A 14992-nucleotide genomic window follows, 5' to 3' on the forward strand; every position below is an offset into this window, starting at 1 on the left:
GCATCCTTTTGGTATTTTTTCATAATTTTACTACTTTGCTTCCATTTTTTCATAATTTTTCATTTAAAACTTAGACTTCGGCCACAAGCCGAGAAGTTGCCTCAGCGAAGGTGGCTAGCAAATTCCTAAGCAAAAAAGGGAAATGTTATCCACACTACTGTATTTTGATGAGGGCACTCCTCACTTAATTAAAAGTATGGTATGGCCCCCCAATAGGATTATCCAAAGCGTCCATTAGATGAGCCACAGCCTAAATAGGTTGTGTCCCAAAAATCATTTCCATAGGTTGATCCTAACCCTCCGATCTATAGAGGGTGAGGACCAACCCTCTAACATTCTGATCAAAGGGTTAGGATCAACCTACGGAAATACTTTTTGGGGCACAACCTATTTAGGCTGTGGCCCATCTAATGGACGGTTTAGATCATCCTATGGTGATGGCCATACCGTACTTTTAATAAAGTGAGGAGTGTCATCATCAAAATACGGTAGTGCGGATAACATTTCCCAAAAATATCTTAAAAAATACTGCAAAAATTCGGGTGACCCGCGGGTCGACCCGGCCCGTAGGGCCCGGCGTGGGAACCACATTTTATACCCCAGAACCACTAGGGAACCACATTTTATACCCCGGAACCACTAGGGAGCCACATTTTATACCTCAGAACTACTAGGGAACCACATTTTATACCCCGGAACCACTACGGAACCACATTTTATATGCTGGAACCACTAAGGAACCACATTTTATACCTCAGAACCACTACGGAACCAAATTTTATACTCCGAAACCATTACAGAACCACATTTAATACCTTAGAACCACTAGGGAACCACATTTTCTACCTCAGAACCACTAGGGAACCACATTCTATACTCCGGACCCACTAGGGAACCACATTTTATACCTCAGAAGCACTAGGGAACCACATTTTATACATCGGAACTACTAGGGAACCACAATTTATACCCCGGAACCACTAGAGAACCACATTTAATACACCGGAACAACTAGGGAACCACATTTTCTACACCGGAACCACTACAGAACCACATTTTATATCTCGGAACCACTAGGGAACCACATTTTCTACTCCGGAACCACTAGGGAACCACATTTTCTACCCCGGAACCACTACGGAACCACATTTAATACCTCAGAACCACTAGGGAACCACATTTTATACCTCAGAACCACTACAGAACCACATTCTATACTCCGGAACCACTACGGAACCACATTTTATACCTGATAACCACTAGGGAACCACATTTTATACCCCGGAACCACTAAGGAACCACATTTTCTACGCTGGAACCACTACCGAACCACATTTTATGCCTCGTAACCACTATGAAATCACATTTTCTACCCTGGAACCACTAGGGAACCACATTTTATACCTCAGAACCACTAGGGAACCACATTTAATACCCCGGAACCACTAGGGAACCACATATTATACCTCGGAACCACTAGGGAACCACATTTTATACCTCAGAACCACTAGGGAACCACATTTTCTACTCTGAAACCACTAGGAAACCACATTTTATAACCCGCAACCACTACGGAACCGCATTTTCTACCCCGGAACCACTAGGGAATCACATTTTATACCTCGGAACCACTAGGGAACCACATTTTATACCCCGGAACCACTACGGAACCAGATTTTTACGCTGGAACCACTACGGAACCACATTTTATACCCCAGAACCACTAGGGAACCACATTTTATACGTCGAAACTACTACGGAACCACATTTTCTACTCCGGAACCACTAAGGAACAACATTTTATACCCCGGAACCATTATAGAACCACATTTTATACCCCGGAATCACCAGGGGACCACATTTTATACACAACAACCACTAGTGAACCACATTTTATACCTCGGAACAACTAGGGAACCACATTTTATACCACGGAACCCCACAATTTCTACCCCGGAACCACTAGGGAACCACATTTTATACCCCGGAACCACTAGGGAACCAGATTTTCTACCCTGGAACCACTACGGAACCACATTTTATACCTCGGAACCACTAAGGAACCACATTTTATACCCCGGAACCACTAGGGAACCACATTTTATACGTCAGAACTACTACGGAACCACATTTTCTACTCCGGAATCACTAGGGAACAACATTTTATACCCTGAAACCATTAGGGAACCACATTTTATACCCCGGAACCACTAGGGAACCACATTTTATACCCCGGAACCACTACGGAACCACATTTTATACCCCGGAACCACATTTTATACCCCAGAACCACTACAGAACCACATTTTATACCCCGGAACCACTAGGGAACCACATTTTCTACCCCGGAACCACTTCGGAACTACATTTTATACCCCGGAACCACTAGATTCTAACATGTAGCCAAACATGATTGTATACATAGAGAGAGATAGAGAGAGGTCAAGATAAACATTGCAACCTGTGGACCCCGATCCGAGAGAGAGGCGGGGAACGGGCCCCACACTAAGTCTCAGGATCATCCACGTGAATGGAGAGCTCTACCAAGGAACTCTCGAAAGAAGTGCCTCTCACAGCATGAGTGGCGATATGAAAGGTGAGATACCTCTCGATTTGGGGACTAGCCCAGATTCGAGGCGTACCTTAAACAAAGAAGAGTCGCCATCCAAGGAAAAGGCAAATGGGCCCTGGATCCCATACTATGCTCTGTTGCAACGGATAACCAGAGATATAAAATAAGGTTCGTGCCTGGTTACGAATTCGGAAGGTCTAAAGAGCACCTCATCCGCCCAAGTGCAAACACCTGGTCTCTTATGCCATTTACTTAATAATTTTGAAGAGCTTTGGGCGAAAATCATATGGAATGGGAATGAATATCTCCGAGAAGACGTCTATCTAATCATGCATGTCTCGGAGATGAAATCAAAGGCACACAAGATAAAATAAAAGAAACATGTGTCACCTAAGCATAGCTAGGTTATAAGTGACATGCCTAATGGGTGTCTAAGTTCTGATGAACAAACACATGCACGACACACCAAAAAGTATAAGGTCTGCGCAATAAAGTAAGAAAACACTGCAAAACATAGAAAAATGACTCGATACTATACAACCCTAAGACTCTAATCTATACCTAGGCCCGAGTCTTTAGATGATCTGATGTTCATCCAAAGAAGCCTACGTATCCCCGCCTCCACGAGAATCAAGGCAACGTAGTTCTTCGCACCTATTCTAAGCTATGATGCCTAAGACATCTAGACCTCTATCCTAGACTCGATCTAAAAGACCGGACTAGCTCTTAAAGCTTCTTGTGTGATTATTTAAATTCCAATGAATTGCAGATTTTAGGACACCCTATATGCCCTAACTAAATGCAGGTTAGCCCTAAGCTAATGCAGGTGGTTCCTATAATCTATGTGTAGCTAGGCTGTATATCCTAAGGAAAACAGTAGGATCTATCGCATCTTAGACCTAGTCATCAATTGGCGATGTGGATCGCCAACTAACCGGACGGAGGCGTAAAACTCCTAGCTATGACTCACTCCTAACTCTAACACAAGCAAAATAAACACACAACAAACAAACAACGAACGAGGGAGCAACTCCCGACTCAAAAACTCTCTAACTAGAACAAACTCCTAACTCTAAAGGAAGATCCTTTCGAAAAAAAAAACAATATTTTGAAAGATTTTTATAATTTTGAAAGATTTAACATGCTTATCTTTAAAGGTTTGGCTGGACTTGGGATGTGGATCCCAAGCTGCACTACGTACCTCGTGGAAGAGGATCAAGCCAACGTAGTTCGGAAATAAATTTTCCTAACTACTCTGAAAGACTCAAGATTGTTGAGATTTTTGATTTTTAGATGTTTTTGAATTTTCAATTGTTTTTGAAATGTTTTTGTTGTTTTTTTTTTTATTATTTTTGAAATGTTTTTGTTGTTTTCAAGTATTTTTGAAATGTTTTTGTTGTTTTGATATCAGAGAATAAAATCCTATCATCATAAGGGTAGGGCAGACTTCTGGAATTCCGTAAAGGTTGGACAGCATCCTATGCTTTACGGGGGAAAAATGACGAAAACACGACTCTGCAAGGGTTGGATAGCTTCCTATACCTTGCAAGAGCGGATAGAAAGACATGATATGATGAGGTTGGATGGAATCCTAACCCCTATGATGATAGAATTTGATTCCTGAACAAGAGGACTGACTCTCTAGACTAAGGACGGATTCCTATGCTAGTAGACTATCAAATCAAGATGAAACTCAAAAGTACTAAGGAAAAGAAACCCTGTGCCTATTTGGCAAAGGTAAAACACCCAGCCGGGCCGGATAGCTACCTAGCCCTAGGGTGCAACAAATGTGCAACCCAATACCCATAAGGATAGGGGTATGCTGCCAAGCCGAGTAAGGTGTTCTTCCAAAACCAAACGACGCACAAAGAGGAGGTTTAGCAAGAGAATGAGACTAGGTAAGTCTCTTAGACACGGAGGATATTATAACCAATGAGACAAAGCCTGTCTCAAAAAGGTTTGACATTTTCTACATGAGACATAGCTTGTCTCCTAAAAGGATTTGACGAGTAAAATGAAAGAAGCAAAGCCTGGCTCTCCAAATAGATGATAATCAGTAGGCTGAATAAGACAGGCATGTCTCCTAAAAAGAGATGGAGGATAACTATGACCAATGAGACAAAATCTGCCTCCAAAGGGATTGAATTTTCTTACATGAGACATAGCCTGTCTCCTCACAAAGGGATAGGACATCTCTACACGAGACATAGCTTGTCACCTAAAAGGGGAGGACATTTCTGCATGAGACATAGCTTGTCTCCCTAAAGGGTATGACGAATAAAGTAAAAGAGACAAAGCCTGTCTCCTAAAAGAAAAAGTAACCACTAAGATAAATGAGACAAGGTCTGTCTCCTAAGAAGGGCTCAAGATAGCCCTTTCATTGTCTTTGCAATAAAAAGGGGAACCTAAAGTCTTAAGGGATAAACATCTAAAAGACTTAGGCAAGTCTCTTAAAATGAGAGAGGATTCTAGTATCTAAAGAAAATTAACAGAAATTTATAAGACTGTGTTAGTCTATCAAAGAGAGAAGAAAAAGCTACCAGATAATCGCAAATTCCAAAATAAATCAAGTGCTAAGCAAAGAAGAATTTTCAATAAAATAGCAATCATAAAATGGCAAACAGCATTAATTAGTCCAGACCAGCCGCTGGATAGCCTAATAAAGTAAAAGTAAACAATAGCAAACACTTCTATTCCCAACCACATACACCACCCCAATATGGGGATGAAATCAGATGATGCTAAAGTAATCATCTGATATCATAATACACATGATAATATTTCCACATCCCGCCTTGAAATCAGACAGTACTCATGTCGATAATATCGAATAGAGTAGTCATCTGATCTCCTTCTTCCTATTAAACATATGAAAATGGAATTCTAATTTCTAGTAAAATGGAAACCATAGGACGGTGCGACTAATGAAATTAAATCAATCTCAAAGGACGAAGAAGAAAAGCTAGAAAAGATTTGATAATATTTAATTTGAGAACCTTAAGTAAATTTGAGTTCAAAATATAGACATTTACATGTAAGGACAAATAAACTATAAAATAATCATTAAGATGACTCATCAACTAATATATAACCAATTCTTTCAAATGTAAGACTCTCAGTGCATGCATATGGAATGAGCTTAATTATCCACACGGCATAACCAATTAGCAACAACAAAAAAAAACACAGCTAGTAATACAAAAAATCTGTGTATCATGGTTATATTCAACACTAAAGTTTCCAGTCATTTGGCATCAATGATAAAGAATACAACTCAATTTAAACAACACCCAAGAACATGTCGACAGTACCATGAAACAATTTCTTAAGCAAGCAATTTATCCCACTACTATATTGCACTATTCAACTAAACTTTCATATTACTGAAAATCATTATTCTGTCAATGTGACTCAAGCTGATTTTATAACACATAGAACCATGAATTGAAATTTAAAGGTATGAACTAATTTTTTACAACACACAAAACATGAGCTGAACTATATATAAATAATCAGAACTTATAATACACAAAATAGGAGCTAAACTATGAGCTATCATTGGGTAAAACAGGGGGTGAACCTGTGCTAAAAAGAAATTGAACCATGGGTTGTATTGTACCAAAACAGGGGCTGAAACAAGGACTCCTACTTGTGTAAAACAGGGATTGAAACATGAGCTGATTCATGGACAGATTTTTCTGCAAAAACTAGGTTAATTTGTGGACAGATTTGTGAATAAAACTGGGATCTAGACATGGACAGATTTGTGCATAAAACTGGGTTAATTTGTGGACAGATTTATGAATAAAACTGGGATCTAAACATGGACAGATTTGTGCATAAAACTAGGTTAATTTGTGGACAGATTTATGAATAAAACTGGGATCTAGACATGGACAGATTTGTGCATAAAACTAGGTTAATTTGTGGACAGATTTGAGTGTTGAAATTGGGAAAACTGTGTTGAAACAAGGCAGCAATGGGGTGGAAACTGTATAGATTTTGTGTCAAAACTGGGGTGAAACTGATTAAACCGTGCACAAAACAGGGTTAGTTCGTTACACCAAGATGGGGGTTATTATCTTTTAGTATCAAATTAATAAAACCAAAGCTATACATGCTTAAAAAAATTGATCAATCATTAGAATGGATTATTGAACAGGGGCAGCGGATATGTATTTGTGGATATAAACAGTGTGCATCAATTTATAGAAAATAATGGACAGCAAACAGTTATATGCTTGTGGATATCAACTATGTGTTTGTGAAACAATCAATGTTACCAATAAATGGGCAGCAAACAGTTATGTGCTTGTGACTGACTTTTTATACAAGTGCAAGTGTACAAACCTATATGATAGTAGCTATGCAAAGTGAGACAATAACATTGTGCTTCTTTAATCGATATAAAATCACAATTCAAAATGATGAAAATATGAGACAGCAACTGTGCAAACAATCACATAAAAATAATATTTAGTTCTACACAAAAAAAAAATATTTTGGGAGCAAACCTAAAAATCTTCCTGCTAGGTAAAAAAATAAGGACACAATCATATCATTTGCACAATTAAATTGAATTTATAATGACTAAGATTCAATGAGATATACTCATGGTATTAAACTGTTACAGAGAACAATATATTTCAGCTTAGATATTTCTAAAAATGAATATCACTATACTGTATTGAGCAAATGAAGTTATACCATACATTCCATAAGAATCAAATATGCAAGCATGACTATCCAAAGCCAAGAACAATTAATCATAACCTACAAATTCTACGATAAAAATTAACACAATGTGGGGCAATGCTGTGCATATCAACTAAAGGACAAGCAAATCCTATATATTTATCAGTATCAAGGGTGATTCTTATCAAGTAAAACTTTTGAACTTTGTAGTTCCAAACGTATCAAATGAATTGGCCAAACATAAAACTCCTTTCCTTATGAAACTAAAATAACTTTTCTAACAAGAGGTGACATGAGCACAATTATATGTATGCTTATTATATTTCTTCCTTATGTCTCTCTTCATTAATGCCATTATTATTCCTGTAATGATTTCTAAAGAAAAATTATCCAATTGTGAAGATAATGCTCCAAAATAAGCTATTGCACTATATAGGCTTTATCGCACTGTTATGACCTCTCGAAAGAGCTAGAGGTATAGGTCCCTTTTTTTCTTATACCAATAGCATGGACACTGACTGACAATTCAAATGACACATTTTTATCAACATTTGTTAATCTTCATGGAATCAAATCATGGGAAAACCATTGTTCATTCATTCACTAATGCAAAAATATATTGACATTTCAAACTTAATATTTGAATTTAACTGGTCTTCCTGACATGATCATGATTCACTATTGGGATTTGAAATGAACATCACTTAAAATCAGATTCTTAACAAAAGGTCTCAGCAGTTCTTATATTAGCATTCCCGTGCTGTGATGCTAGCACTCCCAAACATGGTTGGACAACTCATTAAGCAATGAAAAAAAAAAAAAAAAAAAAAAAAAAAAAAAAAGAAAAATAAAGGATATAATACAAAAACTATAGATTAAAGGTGAAAGTAGTGTGAAAACTAAGATCTGTTCCAATGTTCAATATATGACCAAACACATATGACTACTAAATAATACTGAGCTTCAAAAAGTAAATATTCTAATAGAAATCACTTTTAAAAAATCACATCATTCTTCCTTAGAAATCAAAGAGAAAATTACTATATGCAATTTATCTGATTCAGGCAAGAAATGTTATGTCAATAAAATTTAAGCACAAAAAAATTCTATCAACAAAGAAAAATCACAATCTACTGACTACTACACCATATCTTATTTCATGTATAAACTTAGGCTTACTTTGAATCATAAAATGAAGAAAAATCCCTCATACCTGAAGTATAGAAGAAAATTCAAAATAGCTTGTAGAGATGACTCAATTATCCTTCTGACCTGCGGCCCGAATCAACTCCTCTCTTCTCCTCCTCGAGAATTGAATCTTTTATGGAATTTCTACACAATATTGGATGTATAGACAAGCACATCTCTTTTTCCTTTTATAGATCAGAACTCTGATTTACTATTCCTCTTTGATACTTGAAGAAAAATTATTGTATGGCCGCTCCGATTGACAATCAATTACTTAATTCTCGATTGAAAACTATCAGGTTTTGGTAAAAATGGAAAGATTTTGTAAAATCCGAAGTTTAAATGGAGTAAATGAAAAGGAATTGACAAGATCTGTAACAAAATGACCAAATCTAAATAGATCTAAGGTATAAGATGAGGAGATGAGGGGATCTTGGAGAAAAAAAAAAAAACAATGATCTAAGATTTCTAGTGGTATAATGGCTTGATTCCTAAAACAAAAGGCTAAAGAATATCAGATCTAATGTTTTTAGGGTATGAACAGGTAAAAAAAAAAACAGATCTCGAATTTAAAAAAAAAAAAACTTAGCTAGGATTCAAAGGTGAGAAATGAAAATGAGAATATGAACTATGAGTAAAAAATGAGGAAAATACCAGCCGGAGTAGATCAGAACTAGCCGGAGTTTAACCGGAGAACTAAAATGAGGATTAGAATCTCTGAGATATAAACGAAAGAAATCAATAGATCCTATGGAAGATAAGAAAGAGAACGAGTAAATCTCTCAGCCGGAACTCCGACGATGTTGCCGGAGAAGAGAAAAAAAATGGGGAAAGTTAGGGTTTCAAGAGAAGGTAAAGAAAATCAATGAAAAAGAACAAAAGAAAAAGGATACCGGTCGGAGATTTGCCGGAGAAGACGACCGGAGGAGATCAGATCCACTCTCTCTCTCTAAAATTCTCTTTTCTCTCGCTCTTTCTCTCTCTGCAGACGAAAGCTTCTTTTTTTTTTTTTTAAAAAAAATGAGAGAAAAATCGATATTTAAAGACAAATTGGTGGTTGATATCCGCACTCCAAGTGGATAAAGCGCGCGAAAAACTTGATATAGCGCGCCCGTAATTCTTGTCTTATTTGACTTGGGCACGTCTCATCCAGGATAATCCACCCCCCTTCTGCGAACTTGACCTACGACATTGCTCGACTCGTTTGCTAGGCAAACGCGCTCGGATTTCGACGAAATTTTGCAGGGACCTTAGTGGGACCATAAGCTAGCTTAGGGTGAAGTTTGGGGTTCTATCTCATTTATTTGATGAGGCTTTGCTCAAACATGAAGGGATTAGGGCACGGTCAAAATGGGGTGTCTACAGATGCCCCTCTTTGGCAGAGCGTGCTTGTCGCGCGAATGTCAAAGCTGAACTGACAGCACATTTTGACTGGCCCAAGATTAAAGAGTTTAAAAATTTTTGATTTTTGATTTTTGAAAATGTCATTCACAAGATACATGGTGAAATAGCCTTTCACCAGACTCTGACTCTACAAACGCTGGTGAGATAGCCTCTCTCCAACTCTTAACTCAGTACATATTGACGAGATAGCCTCTCTTGCAAAACATTAAATGACAGATTTGATTATGAATGATCTTGAAATTTGAAGAGAAAATGAATCTGGATGCCGTGTAGAAACGGACTTGAATGCCGCGTGGAAACGGACTTTGAATGCCATGTGAAAATGGACTTGAATGCCATGAATGCCGTGTGAAAACGGACTTGGAATGACTTTGGATGCCGTGTGAAAACGGACTTTGAATGCCATGTGAAAATGGACTTGAATACTTTGAAAACATTTTTTTTTTTTAACTTTTAAAACTTTTCAAATGGTGAGAGAAATGACCAAACTCCAAATCGCGGAGCCATTGGCAAAAACATCTTTTAAAATCTTTCAAATGGTGAAAGAAATGACCAAACTCCAAATCGCGGAGCCATTGGCAAAAACATCTTTTAAAATCTTTCAAATGGTGAAAGAAATGATCAAACTCCAAATTACGGAGCCATTGGCGAAAACAGCTTTTAAAAATCTTTCAAATGGTGAAAGAAAAAAAACCAAACTCCAAATCGCGGAGCCCTTGGCGGAAACAACTTTTAAAATCTTTCAAATGGTGAAAGAAATGACCAAACTCCAAATCGTGGAGCCATTGGCGAAAACATCTTTTAAAATCTTTCAAATGGTGAAAGAAAAGACCAAACTCCAAATCGCGGAGCCATTGGCGAAAACAACTTTTAAAATCTTTCAAATGGTGAAAGAAAAGACCAAACTCCAAATCGCGGAGCCATTGGCGAAAACAACTTTTAAAATCTTTCAAATGGTGAAAGAAAAGACCAAACTCCAAATCGCGGAGCCACTGGCGGACATATATATATTTTTTTTAAATGAAAGGAAAATTCATTGAAACGAATGAAGAAATGACCAACTTTGATCGATTTCACAAGGTAAATAAATCATTCTTTGCCAAGAATGATTGAAAATGCATGATCTTTGCTGAAGATAAAACTCAAGGAACTTGAAAAAAATTTCAGGTATTAACCCTTTTAAAATGATTGAAAAGCATTTTGCTGAAGGTTTGACAATTGCAGGAGCAAATTCTAAACTCCGCTAGGGATAAGATTTTCTGAAAACTGGACTTCAAAAGAAAACAATTTGATTGAAGAGACTGACTCAAAGATTGTGTTCAAGCTTCTCTGGTTTTCATTTGCTGAGAATAGCTATCCTAGTTATCATCACGCTTGATATCTTTTATGACGTAAGTCATAAAAGATGCCCCTAGTATGAAATACTTCCATAACAGATTCGTAAGAGAGCAAAACACAGGAAATGGTCAAAAATTTTCATTTCATTGAATACTTGAGGTTACAAAGTTTTCAGGTTTACAACAGGCTGTATCTGCCCGACAATTGCCTTTCAATTCTGACGATCTCTGCCATTTCATATGGGCTTGAAAGCCTGCCATATGGACTTGAGAATCAATCATCTTCTGAACTTCACTCTGCTGCGCATCACCCTTGAGGGGATACAAATTCATCATTTTTTTCATCACCCCAGCCTTGGGAGGAATATTAACCACACAGGACTCTGGAATTTGACCTTGACTCGACATAGAAAAAGACTTGGACAACCAGCAAATGAGAACTTCGACGGGCACAATGACTTAAACTCTAAGAGAGACTGAATCTGCTTCTTAGTCTGATAAGTATTTTTAAAATGGTACAGTCTACCACTCTTAAAATCTTTTGAAAACCGTATTTAAAGGTGTTTCATTCTTTTTTCCGGTATTTCCATCATGGTTATCATTCCCTTGGATTGCTTAGTCTTAACCTCCTTAGCCTTGAGAGTGTCAGAAGAATTTCTGTCGGTGTTTACTCAGACTTTTGAAGTAGTGCTGCCGAAGAAATGAAAGTCTTGCTGGCTTTCAGAGGTTCTGTCCTTTATGAAGTCACTGCCATGACCAAATTGCCTTTTCAGGTTTTCGATTTGGCGGACCGCATGCCTTAATTTTTGCCTAAGCCGCCCTTTCAGGTTTTCAGCTTAGCGGGCAAATGACCCTAACTTTTGCCTAGACCGCCCTTGCGGGTTTTCAGTCTAGCGGGTCTAAGACTCCATTATATTTTTTTATTTTCTTTCTGTTTCTCTACAAACTTGGGCCTAAGTACACCAGAAGGACTTTTAGGTAGGCTTGGGTTCAAACAGGTTAACATTTGGTAAGTTTTCATGTATTTGACCGAATCTGGCCCTCCAGACTGCCTACGTATCCCCAAAGAAATGAGAATCAGGTCCGCGTAGTTCGCCCATTTGGGTTTCAAAAATTGTTTATTTTGTTCTTTCTTTCCTTCTTTTTTTTTTTTTAAGGATTTGAAAGGTTTGAAGGATTTGACCGAACCCGAATTAATCAGGCTACCTACGTACCCTGTAGAGAGGGATCAGGTCATGACGTAGTTCAGGTTATTATCTTTTAGGACGCAAGTCATAAAAGATGCCCCTGGTTTGAGTTTATCAAAGAATGAAAGTGTTTTTTTTTTATTTAGGCCCAAAGTGTTTGCAAATGGTTTTTTGACTTTGAGGTTGTTGGCTTTTGAGCTCTGATCGATCAAAGACGGCCTCCTGGTGTATCTAAGCATAGTACTTTTTTAGTTGGTCCAGGTTTGTAGGTTCTGTTAATTTTACTCCATTTTCATTGAGGAGTCTCACGGCTTTTCCAGGCAGGACTTCATCAACAATGTAAGGACCAGACCAATTTGGCCTGAACTTCCCTCTGGGATCAAACACTGGTGCCCTGTAAGACTTCAAGACGAGATCTCCTGGTTTCAGGTCCCGGACCTTGACTTTCTTGTTAAAGGCTCTTTCAATTCTTCTCTGATACCCTTGGATGTGATACAAGGCTCTCAGCCTCTTTTCATCAATCATCTGTAATTCCTGATGTCTGGCTTTGGCCCACTCAGACTCTGGCAGATTCGCTTCCATCATAACTCTTAGAGACGGGATTCTCACTTCAACAGGGAGTACTGCTTCCATTCCATACACCAGAGAGTATGGAGTTACACCTGTAGAAGATCTGATCGATGTCCTGTAAGCCCATAAAGCAAAAGGGAGCTTGTTCGACCAGTCTTTATAAGTCTCGGTCATCTTACTGATTATGACCTTGATATTCTTATTTGCTGCCTCTACAGCCCCGTTTGTTTGCGGTCTGTAAGGAGATGACTTGTGATGCTTGATTTTAAATTCTTCGCACAGGTGCACTACCTCTTTCTTGAAATGAGATCCATTATCAGAAATCAGTTCATGAGGTACTCCATATCTGCAAATGATGTTCGCACGGATGAACTTTGCAACGGTATTGGAAGTTATGGAAGCATATGAAGCAGCTTCTATCCATTTTGTGAAATAGTCAATGGCCACCAAGATGTACTCGTGTCCACTTGACGATTTAGGATAGACTTTTCCGATGATATCAATTCCCCATACTGAGAATGGCCATGGCGAGGTCATAGAATGCAGCTCTGACGGAGGCACATGAATAAGATTCGCATAGACTTGGCATTTATGACATTTCTTCACGAATGCGAAACAATCTGTTTCCATTGAGGGCCAATAGAAACCAAGTCTAAGGATTTTCCTTGATAGCATTTTACCATTCATGTGAGGACCACAAACACCTTCATGTGTTTGTTCTATGAGCTCTGCAGCCTGATCTTCATCAACACACAGAAGCTGAATACCGTCAAATGACCTTCTGTACAACTCTTCACCACAAATGACGAAATTGGCAGCGAACTTCTGAAGAGTTTTCCTCTCTTTGCTGGAAGCTTCAGGCGGATGCCCCTTGCCTGAAATGAAATTTCTGATATCTGTATACCATGGCTTTCCATCTGGACACCTGGCAGATATTTCAATGGCATTCACATGTGCTGGAGCCCATTGCAACCTTACAGCTAAAGGTTGAACCTCCATTGTAGCAGAAATGTCCAACATTGATGCCAGAGTAGCCAGAGCATCAGCAAAGTGATTTCTCGTCCTCGACAGATGAGTGAAGGTGACATTCCTGAACTTTTTGACCAGAGATTCGAGATAAGTATGATATGAGATCAACCTCGCCTCCTTTGTCTTCCAATCCCCATTTATTTGACAAATGATCAGGATTGAATCTCCGAATACGTCGATGTCTTGAATTCGCAAAGCCAAAGCTGCCTCAAGTCCTGCGATGCATGCTTCATATTCAGCCATGTTATTGGTGCACTCAAATTGCAACTTGATGGATAACGGAATGTACTCCTTCTTTGGAGATACCAAAACAGCCCCTATTCCTTGACCATGATTATTGACAGCTCCGTCAAAGTACATAAGCCATTTGGAACTCGGAATCTCTTCTTCAATGTCCATAATCTCTTCATCAGGAAAATCAGCCTTCAGAAAAGCATTCTCTTCAATAGGAGCATCAGCTAGCTGCTCAGCGATGACCCGCCCCTTAATTGATTTCTGAGTGACATAAGTGATGTCAAACTCAGACAGTAATAGCAACCATCTGGCTGTTCTTCCAGTAAGAGCGGGTTTTTCGAACAAATACTTCAACGGATCCATCCGTGAGAGCAAAAATATCTTGTTCGACAGAAGATAATGTCTAAGCCTTTGAGTCGCCCAGACCAATGCTAAACACGTCTTTTCCAAGACAGTGTACTTGATTTCATACTCCAACATTTTCTTACTGATGTAGTAAATGGGCTTTTCTTTCTTAGACCCTGCCTCCTGCTGAGCAAGCATACAACCCATTGCTGTATCCGTGATGGACAAATACATCAACAACGGTTGACCAGGAATGACCGGGGATAAGACAGGGGGCAAAGACAAACATTGCTTGACTTTTTCAAATGCTTCCTGACATTCTTCATTCCATTTCTTGGAAGAATTCTTTTTTAATAACTTGAAGATGGGTTCACACGTCATAGTTAAATGAGATATGAATCTCCTCAAATATTGCACTTTGCCAAGGAATC

This window comes from Tasmannia lanceolata, unplaced genomic scaffold (genome assembly GCF_043159265.1).
Source record: "Tasmannia lanceolata isolate RefF3 unplaced genomic scaffold, GAP_Taslan_0.1 ptg000007l, whole genome shotgun sequence".
Taxonomy (NCBI): Eukaryota; Viridiplantae; Streptophyta; class Magnoliopsida; order Canellales; family Winteraceae; genus Tasmannia; species Tasmannia lanceolata.